Source organism: Homarus americanus, unplaced genomic scaffold (assembly GCF_018991925.1).
Source record: "Homarus americanus isolate GMGI-L3 unplaced genomic scaffold, GMGI_Hamer_2.0 scaffold18884, whole genome shotgun sequence".
NCBI classification, from domain to species: Eukaryota; Metazoa; Arthropoda; class Malacostraca; order Decapoda; family Nephropidae; genus Homarus; species Homarus americanus.
The window spans coordinates 800,804-817,426 of NW_024741393.1; positions in this window are offsets into that span (position 1 = coordinate 800,804).

Sequence of the window (16,623 nt, forward strand, 5' to 3'; positions counted from 1 at the left end):
ACACACACACACACACACCAACAAGAAACGACAGTCCAACAAGCGATAAAAATAAGGTCATGGTGTGTGTTTTGTTAAGTCTTTACTGTAATTGTCGCACTGTAGTAAATATACTTAAGAGAAGTAGTTTATTGTAAGTATTACTGTCTTGGTAAGTGTCTGGTGTAAGTATTTCATGGTTGTTAAGTACCGTGTGTATGTGTGTGTGTGGTTCCAACTAGACACCTTCACTACACTTCACACTAGACATTTTCATAACACTTCTTCAGTCTTCCCGCCTCAAGGAGTTTCGAATTATTTACACCGTCGGATGAAAGACGCGTAGTGCAAGAATAGTAACACGATTCACCGCTTCACCGATTCACCGCTTCACCGATTCACCGCGTCAGTTTGTAAGTTTTGAACCTAAAGTGGCAATATACGCTCCCTGCCTCTCCATAAACTGCCTAAATGTAGCTATAAAGAACGCCTGTGATATCAATTCCATTTACGATATTCAACATACATTTATTAAGGTAAGGCGAGCAGAGGTGTGTGGGCGGTAGCTTCCCTTCAAGGCTCGACTCTGCCGCGGGGTTGACGTTATGTTGGCGTAATGGTGTCTCTTCTCTTCTCTTCTCTTCTCTTCTCTTCTCTTCTCTTCTCTTCTGTCTCCTATTTCTCCTTCCTCCTGTCCCCTCCTCTCCCTCTTCCTTCTCCTCTTCTCCACTCTCTCCTCTTTTTCAGCTCACTTCACTTTACTATCTCTTTCACTTCACTATCTCTCACCTCACTATCTCTCACTTCACTATCTCTCACCTCACTATCTCTCACCTCACTATCTCTCACTTCTCTTTAATACTCTAATGAGATACACTCGGGTTCATCTCCATTCATTAAATCTCTCCCCTCAGATAATCTCACGAAGTCTCTTATTTTTTCTCCCAACTCTCTCTCAGTCTCTCGGGAGATACGTGTATAAAACTGAAGTCTCTCGAGATGAAAAGTTGATGTAGAGTAGAGTAGTGCCTTGAGAAGATTAGAGAACATGGTGTGTGAGAACGTACACACACACACACACACACACACACACACACACACACACACACACACACACACCTTCATGCCTTCTCTTGTGTTTTTCTCAGCTCTTCATTCCATATAAAGTGCACACGGAGATTGCCTTGCATTTGTCTCTTAACGTTTTTATGGAAAGGAAGCGATTGGTTTTCGTGTGTGTGTGTGTGTGTGTGTGTGTGTGTGTGTCATCTCCCACTTGGACCTGCTACACACATACACTCCTTTACTGGTCCTCGAAGGTCGGCCTCCAAGGGAATCTGTCTCAAGTTATCCTCACTACCGCAGCTTTTAAAGTACTCCTCGTTCTAAAAACTTCTCGAATGTTGCCAACAAAAGGATTTTCTTTCCTAAACTTATACCAGATCTTCCTCACTCTGACCTGTGACTTGTGACCTGTAACTTGTGACTTGTGACCTGTGACTTGTAACCTGTGACCTAGGACCTAGCCTCACGTAACGTAGCCGTCCTAACCTAACCTAACCTAAACTGCCTCTTCCACCCTCACCCCACCTCCTCCCTCACCCCACCTCCTCCCTCACCCCACCTCCTCTCACCCCACCTCCCTCTCACCCCGACCCTGGCCTCCGGTAGCCACACACAGAGGGGGGGGGAGGTCACTACACCCACTATCGACTCATCTGTGGCATAAACTTTAATTCTCCACATCAAGCTGCCAGTATCACCCGTTGGTTCAAGCTTTTATTTTTATTTACGGTTTAATTCAGATGTTTACACTCTTACCATGCTGTTATTACGGCTGTGGGGAGGTGTGGGGGTGTGGGAGGGTGTTGGTGTGTGTGTAGAAGGGTGTGGAAGGGATGTAGGAAGGATGGGGTGGGTGTGGGAGGGATGTGGAGTGTGGGAGGGATGTGTGGAAAGGATATGAGAGGGTGTAGGTATGTGAACGTGTTGTAATTAGGTGAAGGGATATGAAGGAAGGGAGTGGAGGAAGGTGTAGGGCAGAATAAAGCTGGTTGGTGAGTGTATGAGAGCTCTTAAGATCCTTCTGAGCGCCCCATAAGACCCCGTAAGATCCTGTGAGACCCTGTTAGAGCCCGCGTGAGCCCGGCAAGGTGTGGACTAATCAGGGCGCAACATAGCCAACAATCTCTTAGCGGGTTAAAAAGTCTCTCGAATATTTTTTCCCGGCGGCTTCATTCAGTAAATTGATGGCGCTCGTTGTTCACTTTAAGGCCGTGTAGTGGTGTGAAAGTGTACACAAAGTGGTCTGAAATAGATCATATTGTGTGAGATAACTTATAATAACGTACTTAAAGGTTTAAATCATCGTACTCATAGGTTTAAGTCATCGTACTCAAAGGTTTAAGTCATCGTACAAAAGTGGTTAAAATATCGTACTCAAAGGTTTAAGTTATCGTACTCAAAAAATTAAGTCATCGTACTCGTAAGTTTATCATGAGGAAGGCTTCTTGAATTCTTGTGTCTTTTCATCTTGTCCCTTATTCGCTGTGTATCCCTCCATCTTTCACTGTGTAAGGGGAGGGAGGAAGGGAGAGGGAGGGAGAGATTCAGGGTAAACTTACTTGAGACGAATGACTGTTTTGTTGGGCAAGTTGACTCACTGGTGTCCTGGAGTCTGGCCGAGCAGGGGGGAGGGGGGAGGAAGGCTTGTAGGAGGGCAGTGGGGTGTGGTGAAGTGACTGGGAGGGGAGGGAGGAAGGGAGATGTGCTGAGAAGGAAAGTTAAGGGAGACTTGAGGGAGAGAAGCTGTTTGATCTATCCTTTTGAGGGAGGGAACCAGAAAATAAAAATGTTTGGCCAGGAATTTGTTGTTTTCTTTTTCAGGGGAGACTGAGGGAAATGAGATACGTTTTGTTTATCTTATCCATTTAACCAGAAACTCTTGTAGTTGGGGAAAATATATTGTAGATGTTAAACCTAACCTAACCCAACCTAACCCAACCTAACCCAACCCATGTAAAGGTGTTGAGGGGAAGAAACTGAGGTAATCCTTTATCAAGAACCAATGAGGTATTTTGGACAACACGGAAATATTTTGTAGAAATTATCAAAGTTGTGAGTGATGAGAGAGAGGTAGTGTGTGTGTGTGTGTGTGTGTGTGTGTGTGTGTGTGTGTGTGTGTGTGTGTGTGTGTGACGGACGCTTCGACTTTATGGGATGACTGAGGTGAAGGAGTAACCGAGCATGAGTCTTTGGTATGAGGGAAGGAGAGAAGGAGGACCGGAAGGAAGGAAGGAAAGATAATGGTAAGGAAATAAGGATGCGTAATACATAGGTAAGCTGATAGGAAGGAGGGAAGAGAAAGAAGGAGAGAGAAAATGGCTGATAGGAAGGGAAGGAAGGAAGGAAGGAAGGAAGGAAGGAAGAAGTATTCCACCTTTTTTGTGGGGGGTTTACTTTTCTTTTTCTTAGGGGCAGAAAGTTGTGGAGAAAGTTGAGGAGAGTAATGGCAGAGAGTGGAAGTTTAACAAGCGTACAGCAAAGGATTGTCGCTCTTTGTGGCGGCGGTAAAGTTATACAGTAGAGGAGAGAGAAGGGAGGAGAGGTAGAGAGACGAGAGAGAGAAGGGAGGAAAGGGAGAGAGAAGAGAGGAGAGGGAGAGAGAAGGGAGGGGAGGGAGAGAGAAGAGAGGAGAGGGAGAGAGAAGGGAGGGGAGGGAGAGAGAGAGAGAGAGAGAGAGAAGGGAGGGAGAGAGAAGGGAGGAGAGGAATGCCATCTGACTAGGTACCTTTGTTGAGGGAGTGGCGGCGGCGGCATAACACAACAAAACTCAGCAGACAAAGAAGATAGGGGAGGGGAGGGAGGGAGGGAGGAGAGGGAAGGAGGGAGGAGAACTTCGCGGGTGTTGGGGAGGTGTAGATGATTGCCCGGATCAAGGGACGGGAAATGTCTGGCTTGAACAAAGGTAATTTGCAGCCTCCCCCCCTCTCTCTCTCTCTCACACACACACACACATACACATACTGGTATAGGCTGTAGGCTGCACTGTTGTTGTTAGTGGTGATGGAATGAGTGTGACAGTGTATGTAGAAGTGTGAGACCATAAGAGTGAGTGTGAGAGCGTATCAGTGTAGAGAGAGAGGGAGAATGCGAGTCACACACACACAACATCGACGGCCTAAAGTCCTCCTCTCGCGGCGCGTGACTCTGGCTCCGTCAACCAGAAAAAATAAATAAGTGAGGGACATAAAAATCAGATGGACTGTTAATGGCGAGGCTGAAGAGGTTTAGAGTGTGGGGGGACGAAGGCGGCATCTTAATGTGGAAACTGTCGCCCATAGCCTGAAGGAGGGGCAAGAGCATCGTCAGGAGCTAACTGATGCAGGAGGGATACAAGGAGTTAAGGGCACACACAACAGGAATTTTTTTTTAAAGAGTTCGTAAAGTTGTTGTTTTTTCCTGGTGTTTATTCTATAGTTCTTATCTGTACTACAACTACTACTACCACCACTACCACTATCACTACCACGACTACCATCACTACCACTACTACCACCGCCAACCCGAGTCGAATCATTACCGATATGAGCGAATGCACCTCCTCCTCCACACCCCCACACCTCCACTTCTACACCCCCACACCTCCTCCTCCACACCCCCACACCTCCTCCACACCCCCCACACCTCCTCCCTCCACACCCACACCTCCTCCACACCCCTACACCACTTCCTCCTCACCCCTTCACCTCCTCCTCCTCCTCCAGTCTACCATCCTAAACTGTGGAATCATGACCTCTCCTGACCTGATAAATGGATGACCCACCAAAAAAGCTCCCTATTGGTCAGCTCGTAATCACATATAAATAGTAATGACCTGAACACCTCGAGGCCAACACGTCAATAATGAGTCTGGGAATGAACTGCTAATTTATTTTTTATGGAAATTGAACTGTATAACAATAACCCCCTTCCTTCTCCTCCTCCTCTCTCATTGTTATTCTCCTTCCTCCTCCCTCCCTTCCTCCTCTCCTTTCCTCCCTTCCCTCTCCTTTCCTCCCCTTCCTCTCCTCCCCACCACCTCTTTTCCCCTCCCCAGTTAAGGATTTTCATATTCGGTTTTTCTTTATTTTTTCCCCTCCTCTCCCTCCCTCCCTCCTCCCTCCCTCTCCTCCCAACTGAGGATTGTCCCCTCTAATGTTGACCGATACACCTCAATATCCCTCCTATCTCTCTATACACTCCCCTCTAATGGTGTCCAATATCCCTCCCCTCCCCTCCCCCTCCCCTTCTCCTCCTCCCTTCCCTCCCTCCCCGTTTGTCACCTTCCCTCCCCTTCTATCCCTCCTTCCTCTTCCTTCCCTCCCCTCCTTCCCTTCTCTCTTCTTCTTGTCTAATTACTACTTTGTCTCCTTCTGAGGGGAGAAGACAGAGAGAGGGAGGAAGAGGGGAGAGTGACGGATGGTGAGAGAAAATTACCTTAGTAAGTATTCGTTTGTAATTAGTGAAAGGGTTGACAGTTTACTACCTGAGGGGAGGTGTTACCTAGGTGAGGGAGGGAGGAAAGGTGAGGGAGGGGTAAGGGTAGGAGAGGGGGGAGGGAAGGAAGAAAGTGGAGGGAGGGGGAGGGAAGGAAGGTAGAAATAAGATCAGGTCCTCACTAACTCCGGGTCAGAGAAAGACTTGTGGATTTCCTTTCCTCTTCCCACAGTTTGGACCGACTAAGCAGATATTTGTTAGCATTGACTGTTGTTCTGGCTACAGTATTTCATGATTGCATTTCAGGGTTGGATTTCAGGATTGTATTTCAGGGTAGTATTTCAGGGTTGTATCTCGCCATAAATGTTTCCTTAGACCATGGACTCAAATGCACCACAGGAAGTCATTGTCTTTTCTCCTGACGATATTAAATACGTGTTACATTATATTGTATTTTTAGACAAGAGTATACCGTATATAACCCTGATATATAATTAGGTTTGTTTATCTTTTATATGATATATTTTTGCGGGGTCCTTTACCTGTCGTAAATTAATTAATCCTTGAAGTTCCCTGAAATAATAACCTAACCTAACCTAACCTAACCTAACCTAACCTAAACTAGTGGGAAAAAGGAATACTGGAGAAGCGAGACGGACAAACGAACACTCCAAATGGGGCCCAGCCTTAATGGGCCCAAGTCCTACCTAATAGGGCCCTGTTCTAATAGATTCCAATCCTATTAGCCTTGGAGCCTATTTTACCTGCAATCGGAAGAACTGAGGAAGAGCGAGACAGAGACAGAGAGAGAGAGAGACAGAGACAAAGAGAGGGAGACAGAGAGAGAGACAGAGAGAGAGGAGGAGGGAAGTGAAGTCAGCAGAAGTGCATAAAGTAAGAGAGGAAGAAATAAAGAAAGAGAGGAAGAGAGGAGAGGGAGATAATGAAAGTAGTATATTAGTGGTAGGAGAATGTAAGGAGAGGAAGAGAGTGAGAGAGAGATAAAGAGAGACACAGACCGATAAAAAGAGAAAAAGGAAGATGGAGGTAGATAGAGAGGGGCATAATGGAGAGAGAGAGAGAGAGAGAGAGAGAGAGAGAGAGACACATTACCCAATTATTATCGCATTTCTCTCTCATTTTGTCATCAACACACACACAGACAGGTGAGGGAGAGCTATTGTTACCTCACCTCATTCTACCTCGCTTTACCTCACTTTACCTCACTTTACCTCATTCTACCTCACGTTACCTCACTTTTACCTCACTTTACCTCATCTACCTCATTCTACCTCACTTTACCTCATTCTACCTCACTTTACCTCACTTTACCTCACTTTTACCTCATCTACCTCACTTTACCTCACTTTACCTCATTCTACCTCACGTTACCTCACTTTTACCTCACTTTACCTCATCTACCTCATTTACCTCACTTTTACCTCATTCTACCTCACTTTACCTCACTTTTACCTCATTCTACCTCACTTTACCTCACTTTCGGTATTCAATATAACAACAATATTGGACGTCTCTACATTCTTCCCTCCCTAGAAAACTTTCATCCATGACTCACCAATATCCCTTTGTAAATTGGATACCTGTGTTGACTTTTTGCATGTTAGTAGGGGTGTGTTGGGGTGTGTAGGGGTGTGTAGGGGTGTGTAGGGGTGTGTAGGGGTGTGTGGGGTGTGTGTGTGTGTGTGTGTGTGGCTGAGGATGTAAGTGGTGGGGGCTATTTCCCTTGACAGCTTCTCCGTTAAGCAAATTATACCAATTCTCAGTATCACCTTGATTTTCTTGCCATGTTAGTTGTGGTTGTTGTTGTTCTTTGTGTGGCTGGTAGTAGTGGTTGTGGTAGTAGTGGTTGTGGTAGTCGTGGTTGTGGTAGTCGTGGTTGTGATGGTCGTGCGGTAGTCGTGGTAGTCGTGGTTGTGGTAGTAGTCGTGGTTGGTCGTGGTTGTGGTAGTCGTGGGTAGTAGTCGGTTGCGTCGTGTATTAGTCGGCTGTGGTTGTCGGTTGTGGTAGTCGTGGTTGTGGTGGTCGGTGGTAGTCGTGGTGGTCGTGGTTGTGGTTGTCATGGTTGTGGTAGTCGTGGTTATGGTGAAAGAAGAGCATGTTGAGAGTAAATAGAGAAAGCGTCTCTCTCTCTCTCTCTCTCTCTCTCTCTCTCTCTCTCTCTCCTGATTGTTAACTAATGGGTCCTGATGGGCAGGTAAGCCAATTAATCACCTGGTTTCATGGTGATTACCGGTATCTCTCTCTTAATTACCGCCACACACACTGTCCCATTTTCTCTTCCTCTTTCTTTTTCTTTCTTCCTATCTCTATCTCTCTCTCTCTTTCCATCTATCTACAATTATCATTTTGGGTAATAACGAGAATATGATGAGTGGGGAGCAAGAGGAAGGTTGAGAGGCGGCACAGAGACAAACAAACTCACAGGGTAGAGAGACTGAGAGATAGGGAGAGAGACTGAGAGATAGGTAGAGAGACTGAGAGATAGGGAGAGAGACTGAGAGATAGGGAGAGAGACTGAGAGATAGGGAGAGAGAGTGAGAGATAGGGAGAGAGAGTGAGAGATAGGGAGAGAGACTGAGAGATAGGGAGAGAGACTGAGAGATAGGGAGAGAGACTGAGAGATAGGGAGAGAGACTGAGAGAAGTAATCCCCTTTTGGTGCTCTGTCTTCACTTGGCTAATGTTACAGTCCAAGTTCTCGACACCCTAGTGTGTGTGTGTGTGTGTGTGTGTGTGTGTGTGTGTGTGTGTGTGTGTGTGTGTGTGTGTGTCCAAGCTGGATCAAAAAATAAAACAAAACAAGATAAACAAAACACACCCCCTCCCCAGACCCCCCAAAGACCCCCCGGACCCCAATAAAAACAATAACAATCAATAAAAACAAAAAACAAATTCACTGGGGTTCGAACCATGTGCAGAGAGAGAGCTAGTGGAGTAGTTTTCCTAGATACCCACGACCCCCAAATTACAAGCAGTAAGGATGGCGCCTGGGGGACATTTCCGACTAAATTTGTCAGGTAAAGTTGAAGTCATATTCGTGGTTTGTGAGAGGTCGAATTGCTGCCGCGAGACCAACTTACAAGTATGCTAATGCTTTATCAGACACCCGCCTTCTAGGGCTCTGGAATGAGATTCTCCAAGACTCGTAAGATAAGAACTTTTAACTTGAGGTAATAACATTGTACTGGTTCTGTGAGTTCCTCCAAGGGATTTAAGGTAGAATTTTAACTTAAGATAATAACAGTACTCTAAGATACGAAGACACTAGGGTGACATTCTCCAAGGATCTTAAGATTGAATTTTATCTTTGTAACTTGAGATTAGAAGACTTGTATAACTTTGACTCATTCTAAGACACTGCCTGGGCTCTGGGGAGGAATTCTCAGATATTCATAAGATACCATTTTTCTCCCCAAGTTAAGATCATAAGACTTTGACCTCATTCTCAGACATGACAGCAGTGGGAACAAAGTCTTACAAGTTCCTACGCTATTTTGTTCCCTTAACTTGAAGATAATAACACTTATGTACTTTGTTATTCACCTTTAAGATCCTTATTGACTTTTATTTAATATATTCTGTAATTATTGATGGATTGGTGTAATTAATAACGTATTGTAATTACTCTCTTAAAGATCTTAGTTGTTGCAGTGTATTAATAACATAATAGCGTGAGGTAAGATAAACAGAGAGTGGGAGAAGGAGAGGAAGGGTAGGGTAAGGGGAGGGGAAGGGGGTGAGAGAGAGGAGGGGGTGGGATAGGGGGTAGGGGGTGGGATAGGGGGTAGGGGGTGGGATAGGGGATAGGGGATGTCTCTGAGCTGAATAAAATCGTCTGTCGTTACCTAAACAATATATTAAAAATGGCGTCCCCGTAGTGAAGGGTTTAATACACTTAAATAAATAAGATAGTCAAGTCACTATGGCGTCCAAACTACACTAAGACTATACCATAAAGAGATGCATTTTACAACTTAATTCTCAAAATATCATAAGTTAAGTTTTTATTTCTAACTTAGGATTCCAAGATTAAAATAAGAATGTTGGCAAGAGTAAAATTGAAATGTAAATTAGACTGTATCAAAAAAAGAGGTTTTCTGACCTAAGTTATGTCACCAAATATTTTTAGTTTTCTCTTTCGGGAATGAAGAATATCAGACTATCTTAAACTTATACCAGTGGTGGGGTCTATGGAACCGATTTTGTGCTGAGACTCTACCATAAAAAGATGCGTTCCTTCACATATCCAAACCTAACCTAACCAAACCAAACCAAACCAAGCCAAGCCAAACCAATCCAAGCCAAACCAATCCAAGCCAAGCCAAACCAATCCTCATCTCAAGTCCAGGAAGGAGAATTCACCTTACGTATTACTAAGACTCCTACAGCGGCCAAGAAGCTGAATAGGATGCGTGAGTCTCCAATTTAGGTGGTATAATTTTATTTGGCCGGAATAATTGGAAATTGTAGAGAGGAGAGGGAGGGGGAGAAGGAGGGAGAGAGAGATGGTGGGAAGGAGGTGGAGAAGGGGGTGGTAGAGGGAGGGGAATAGAAGGAGGATAATAAAGGAAGGGGAAGAGGAAGGAGGATGAAGAAGTGGAGGAGGAAGGAGGAGGATTGAGGGGGTGGGGAAGTTGAGGAGGAAGGAGGAGGAGGATTGGGGGAGTGGGGAAGTGGAGGAGGGGTAGGTGGAAGGGGGTATATGAGGAGGAGGGGGGAAGAGAAACAATAATAACAGCAACGAAAGATAACAATAATAACAACAGTAATAACACCGCCACAATAACCACAACAGCAACCACTACCACCAACCACAACAACAACCACAACAACAACCACTTCCACCAACAACAACCACCAACCACAACAACAACAGTACTCCAACCGCACACACAGAAATATCATAAATAAATCACGTTCACAACCTAGTGTTTACCATTTAGTGAGAGTCTCGACGAGATATCTCTTATTACCAGCCATGAGAGATCGAGATAAGGACACAACAGTTATGACATTCAGACGAGATATCTCTTACTGGCAGCCACAAGAGATAGAGATAGTAGAAGTTTGTGAGGAGAGTCTGTAGAGGAGAGATGTCCTTTGGGAGACTGTGTGAGGTAGGAGACAGTGCCAAGATGGTGCCTAGGAGATGATGATGATGGGAGATGAGAGGAGGTGGAGAGAGAAAGACTAGGAGGAAGGAGGGGAGAGAAGGAGGAGAATGAAAGGGAGGGAGGGAGGAGAATGAAGGAGGGAGGGAAGGAGGGAGGGAGGACGAATACAGATAGGATCAGAGTTCCTACTGATAGTGAAGAAGGAAGAGGAGAGGGAGGGGAAGGAGGATAGAGGTAGAGGAGAAAGGAGGGAGATTAGGAGGTTTGTAGGAGGAACAGATGGGATCAAGGGTAACTTTGGTGAGGAGAAGGAGGTGGAAGGCTAGAAGAAAGAAGAAAGAGGAGGAGGAGAAGGGCTGGGAGAAAGAGAAGAAATAAGAGAGGAATAGAAGGAGGAGGAGCTGGAAGGAAGAAGAAGGAGAGGAAGAGATACAGACGAGGGTAGGGAGGAAGAAGAAAGAGGAGGAGGAGGAGGGATGAAGAAGAAAGAGGAAGAGGAGGAGGGAGGAAGAAGAAAGAGGAGGAGGAGGGTATTGGAGTCAGCGAGGTGGAAGGTTCCTTTTGTGTTCACGTTTTTCACCTCCTAAAAGATGGAACCCGTCGCTCATTGTCCTCCTAGAGGTAGAGGTCAGGAGGTAGAGGTCAGGAAGTAGTAGTGGACAGGAGGTGTGGAGGTCAGGAAGTGGGAGGTGTGGAGGTTAGGAGGTAGTGATCAGGAAGTAGTGGTAGATAGGAGGCTTGGAGGTCAGGAGATAGTGGTCAGGAGGTAGTTGTTAGGAGGTGTGGATGAGGTCAGGAGGTATAGAGGTGTGGAGATCAATGGAAACCCACCTCAATCCTAAACCTCCCTTAAGTAAGCCCACTGTAGACCCGACTGACCCTCAAAACCACGCCAACAAAACCACGTCAATCTGCCAACGTTGCTGAAACAATTACTGGGGATATGTCCTGGCGTATTTTCACTGCCAAACTTTCCTTCTCTCGTCTCCCCATAATTCAACAGCGCGGCATAAAACACGTATTTTTCCATTATTCTTCCCCTTCCTCCCTTCCTTCCTTCCTTCTTCTCTCCCTACCTTCCCTACCTGCCTCCTCTCCCTATCCCTCTCCCTCCTTTCCTTCTCTCCCTCCCTCCTTCCCCTCTCCTCCACAGTACGATTTATTAGTTCATGTGTTTGATATACAGAGGAGAATCATTGACGTTAATGACTACTAGTGGTCAGGATGTGTGGGGAATATTGTACTGTTTGGAGTGTGAGGCTCGATTATTTTACTCATGTAGTCTGTCTGTCTCTCTTTCTCTTCTGTTACGTATCACTCCCAGTTTCTTTTCCTCATTCCCTCTCTCTTTCTTCCGTTCCACACCTCTCTCTCTCTCTCTCTCTACACACACACACACCTAACCCCTTTAACCCTGCAAACATTAAATATATTAAAGTTATATCACACTAAGACATAAACCAGTTATAAGGTGGACGGTTGGGTCTGGCTGCCACATAAACACCACAACGAATTAAAAACAAACACAGCAAAATGAAAAGCTGGACACCATTATATATATCAGGGTTGGTTTCATTAAAATTTCGTTCAAGTTTCTTTTATTTGGTTATTATTGGTAGTTTATTTCTCGATAAACCCGAATACCTGGTTTAGCCCTTTTGAAGATGTTGGTTTAATCTGCCGCGGGGTCCATCTGTCTCCTACCTGTAGTGGCGTTCACCTGTCTCCTACCTGTAGTGGCGTTCACCTGTCTCCTACCTGTAGTGGCGTTCACCTGTCTCCTACCTGTAGTGGCGTTCACCTGTCTCCTACCTGTAGTGGCGTTCACCTGTCTCCTACCTGTAGTGGCGTTCACCTGTCTCCTACCTGTAGTGGCGTTCATCTGTCTCCTACCTGTAGTGGCGTTCATCTGTCTCCTACCTGTAGTGGCGTTCATCTGTCTCCTACCTGTAGTGGCGTTCATTGTCTCCTACCGTCTCCTACCTGTAGTGGTTCACCTGTCTCCTACCTGTAGTGGCGTTCACCTGTTCTACCCTCTCCCCACCTGTAGTGGCGTTCATCTGCTCTCCCTACCTGTAGTGGCGTTCACCTGTCTCCTACCTGTAGTGGCAGTTCACCTGTCTCCTCACCTGTCAGTGGCGTTCACCCTGTCTCACCTACCTGTAGTGGCGTTCATCTGTCTCCCTACCTGTAGTGGCGTTCACCTGTCTCCCACCCTAGTGGCGTTCACCTGTCTCCCCTACCTGTAGTGGCGTTCACCTGTCTCCTACCTGTAGTGGCGTTCACCTGTCTCCCTACCTGTAGTGGCGTTCATCCGTCTCTCCACCCAGCGTACCTGTGGCGTTCTCTCTACCTGTAGTGGCGTTCACCTGTCTCCTACCCAGTGGCGTTCATCTGTCTCCTAGTGGCGTTCACCTGTCTCCTACCTGTAGTGGCGTTCATCTGTCTCCTACCTGTAGTGGCGTTCATCTGTCTCCTACCTGTAGTGGCGTTCACCTGTCTCCTACCTGTAGTGGCGTTCACCTGTCTCCTACCTGTAGTGGTGTTCACCTGTCTCCTACCTGTAGTGGCGTTCATCTGTCTCCTACCTGTAGTGGCGTTCATCTGTCTCCTACCTGTAGTGGCGTTCACCTGTCTCCTACCTGTAGTAACGTTCACTTATGGATGAAACATTAGTTCCGACATTGGCCAATAGATGGACAATGCTTCACTTCGGACAAGCCAATGGTCTGTAATGATTGGCTGAGGCCGTTTACCTCCTGCAATAGTTCGAAACCAATTGTAGCTCAGGAGAGGTTATGTTAGGAGAGGATAGGTTAGGTTAGGAGAGGTTAGGTTAGATTAGAAGAGGTTAGGTTAGGAGAGGTTAGGTTAGGATCCCGTAGGTCTGACCTTCTAATAAGAAAAAGCGTTGATAGCTTCCTCCCACAGTCAACAGATGGCGTTGTTCTCTTCTCCTCACACTCAATAGATGGCGTCAGTTACTTTCACAGTCACTTCATCGTACAGTCAACAGATGGCGTGGGTAGCAGGGGGGGGGGGAGCATCATAGAGCACAGCAAGGTTCTCCACACCTCCCCAATTCCTTTTCTGTGACTTTTCTTGTTAACGAGGCTAAAGTATTGTGCTGTTTCTCAGTTCAATGGCTTGGCAAGTCATAAATTTACTCTGGACTCAAAACAGAAAGAAAAATGTGTCCCTAAGATAAGAAGAAAGTTTATTTTTATATATTTTTGTTTAAATATTGAATCACCTTTAAGATGAGCATCACCACCTGATGATTAAGCACCCTAACGCTACCTGGGGCGGTTAGGTTAGGTCAGGTTAGGTTAGGGTTTAATCATCAGGTAAAATAAACTAATTGTAAGTTCAGTAATGACAGAAACGACAGGTAACATAAGTCCTTGTGCTAATGGGTCCAACTTACCTTCCAGTTAATCATTAGTATTTTAAACCAGACTTAACAAAAGCTTTCAGTACAAAACAGGAGACAACTCAAGATGAATATACAAGTTAAATTGTGTCTGATAACTTCAATGGTTAGGTTGTAGTGTGTGTGTGTGTGTGTGTGTGTGTGTGTGTGTGTGTGTCTGTGTGTCATAAAAATAAAACTGAAAGATCTGGTCCTAAAAATACCCACTCATTTTTTTTTTCCACGAAGAGAACTTTAATCTTTACGTTTTTGCTTTGGACGAAATATCCCTTCCCCTTCCCCCACCCCACAGTGGTAATGTACGTCATAAGTGTTTTTCCCTTTGAGATTAAACTTTCCCTTTTTACCTCTTAGTGGACAAAATTATCCCGGTAACTCTCTGATGGCGGAGTGGCAATAACATGCAAGTCATTCACTCTCTTTGCGGTACGATAGTTTGGGCTGATGGGAGTAACAACAAGGCCACACTCTCTCCGTCTCTTGTACGAGGCTTCAGTGAGGCGACCGTGGCCACAATTAAGTAACTGTGACCCCCAATTAAGCTAATATGACCTCCAATTAGTTCACCGTGACCCCAATCAAGGTACCGTGACCTACAAATATGACCCCTTCTGCCTCCAGGATGTGACCCCCAGATGAATTAAAAGGATTACGACCCCCATTATATCTACTTCGACCCCAATAAGTTAGTGTAGCCTCAATAATCTGGGGGAAAACCAAAACAGAGTGGTGGGGGAGAGAGAGGGGGGAGAGGGGGAGGTGGTGGGGAGTTTTTCAGGGGAGGATATTGCCTCTGGCCCACACCTGCGTCTCTACCAGGGAAATTTATTCTCTCCACGTCAGGGAAAAAACGAATATTCGACCAGGATAACATTTTCACTCGCTAGAAGGAGAGGAAGAACGTATTTTATATCCCTTGATACATTCTCCTTCCACAGAGTTTGTGATACCTGAAGATTAATCATCCTACTGCTAACCTAACCTAAACTAACCCTCCCATCCCCCCTTCCATCCTCACTTCTTCCTTCTCTACCTCCCTTCCTTCCTCACTTCGTCCCTCTCTACCTCCCTTTCCTTCCTCCCTTCGTCCCTCTCTACCTCCCTTCCTTCCTCACCTCTTCCTTCTCTACCTCCCTTCCTTCCTCACCTCTTCCTTCTCTACCTCCCTTTCCTTCCTCCCTTCTTCCCTCCATCCCTCTCTCTCCCTGAGTAGAGTCGCATTAGCCAACCTTTTGAGCGGAGATAAAAGGTATTTAGTCTTCCACACGCCTCTCTCTCTGTTTTCCATTCCTTTCCATTCTCTTCATAGATTTATCTCTTTAATATTCCCTACTCTCTCTCTCTCTCTCTCTCTCTCTCACTCGCTTTCAATGAGTATAAAGTCTGTTAACTCGATTGGAACACTAATGGTAAGAGATTAGAGTGTGTGAACTACCATAACAGCAACAGGTAGAAGAGTGTGGTGGGGTAATGCAACCTCTAACACTCACACAACACACTCTAGTAAATGATTCCTCCGCCTGGCGCCACTAGACCAAGAATGAGTGTATGTCTGGAGAGTAATTTATGTCACGCCTTGCTCTTGTTACTGTCTGCTAGTGTACGCCTTGGTGCTGCTTGGCTGTGACTGTTGTGTGAGAGAGAGAGAGAGAGAGAGAGAGAGAGAGAGAGAGAGAGAGAGAGAGTATTCTCCGTACACCACTAATCACACACACACACACACACACACACACACACACACACACACACACACACACACACACACACACACCCCTCAAAGGACTGTACCTGTCACTAATTACATCACACACGCCAATCAGGTTATGTAAACAGAGTCACTAACCCTTAAGCCGTATATTTAGGGGCGATTGAGTTACCTTATGGGGAAATTAAGGAGTAAAGGTGTAGTGTTCTCAGGTAGGAATATGGACCTCCTGTTGTCACCTGTTGTTGTCACCTGTGTTGCTGTTGTTGTCACCTGATATCACCTGTTGTTGTCACCTGTCGTCTTGTTGTCACCTGTTGTTGTCACCTGTTATTACCTGTTGAGTACAGTATCGGCCACGTTGCCACCACTGACTACCAACACACGCAAACAAATAAACACCCACACACAAACAAACAAACACCCACACACACACAAACAAACAAACACCAACACACACAAACAAACAAACACCCACATAACCATCATACCTATATAAAAAAAAAACAGGAACAAAAAACAGCAAAGAAACAAACAAACAAATAAATAATAATAATAAAACTTACCATAATAAGAATAATAAATATTCCAAAATATAATAAAAACCTAATAACAAACACAATAAAAATAAAACATTTAAAACTACAAAAAAATCTGTGAATTTGGAAAAGTGAAAAAAAATAATAATAACTCGACGATAAATAACTAAAATGCGGAGATAAATGAAAAGAAAATGAGATACGAAATGGAGAAGGGAAGTCTTTGTGAAAATTGAAGAGAACTTAGATGATAAACAGAGGAAGTAGGAGAGAGAGAGAGAGAGAGAGACAGAGAGAGAGAGAGAGAGGAAGTAGGTGAGAGGGAGAGAATGTCGTAAAGGGGAGATAAGAGTCG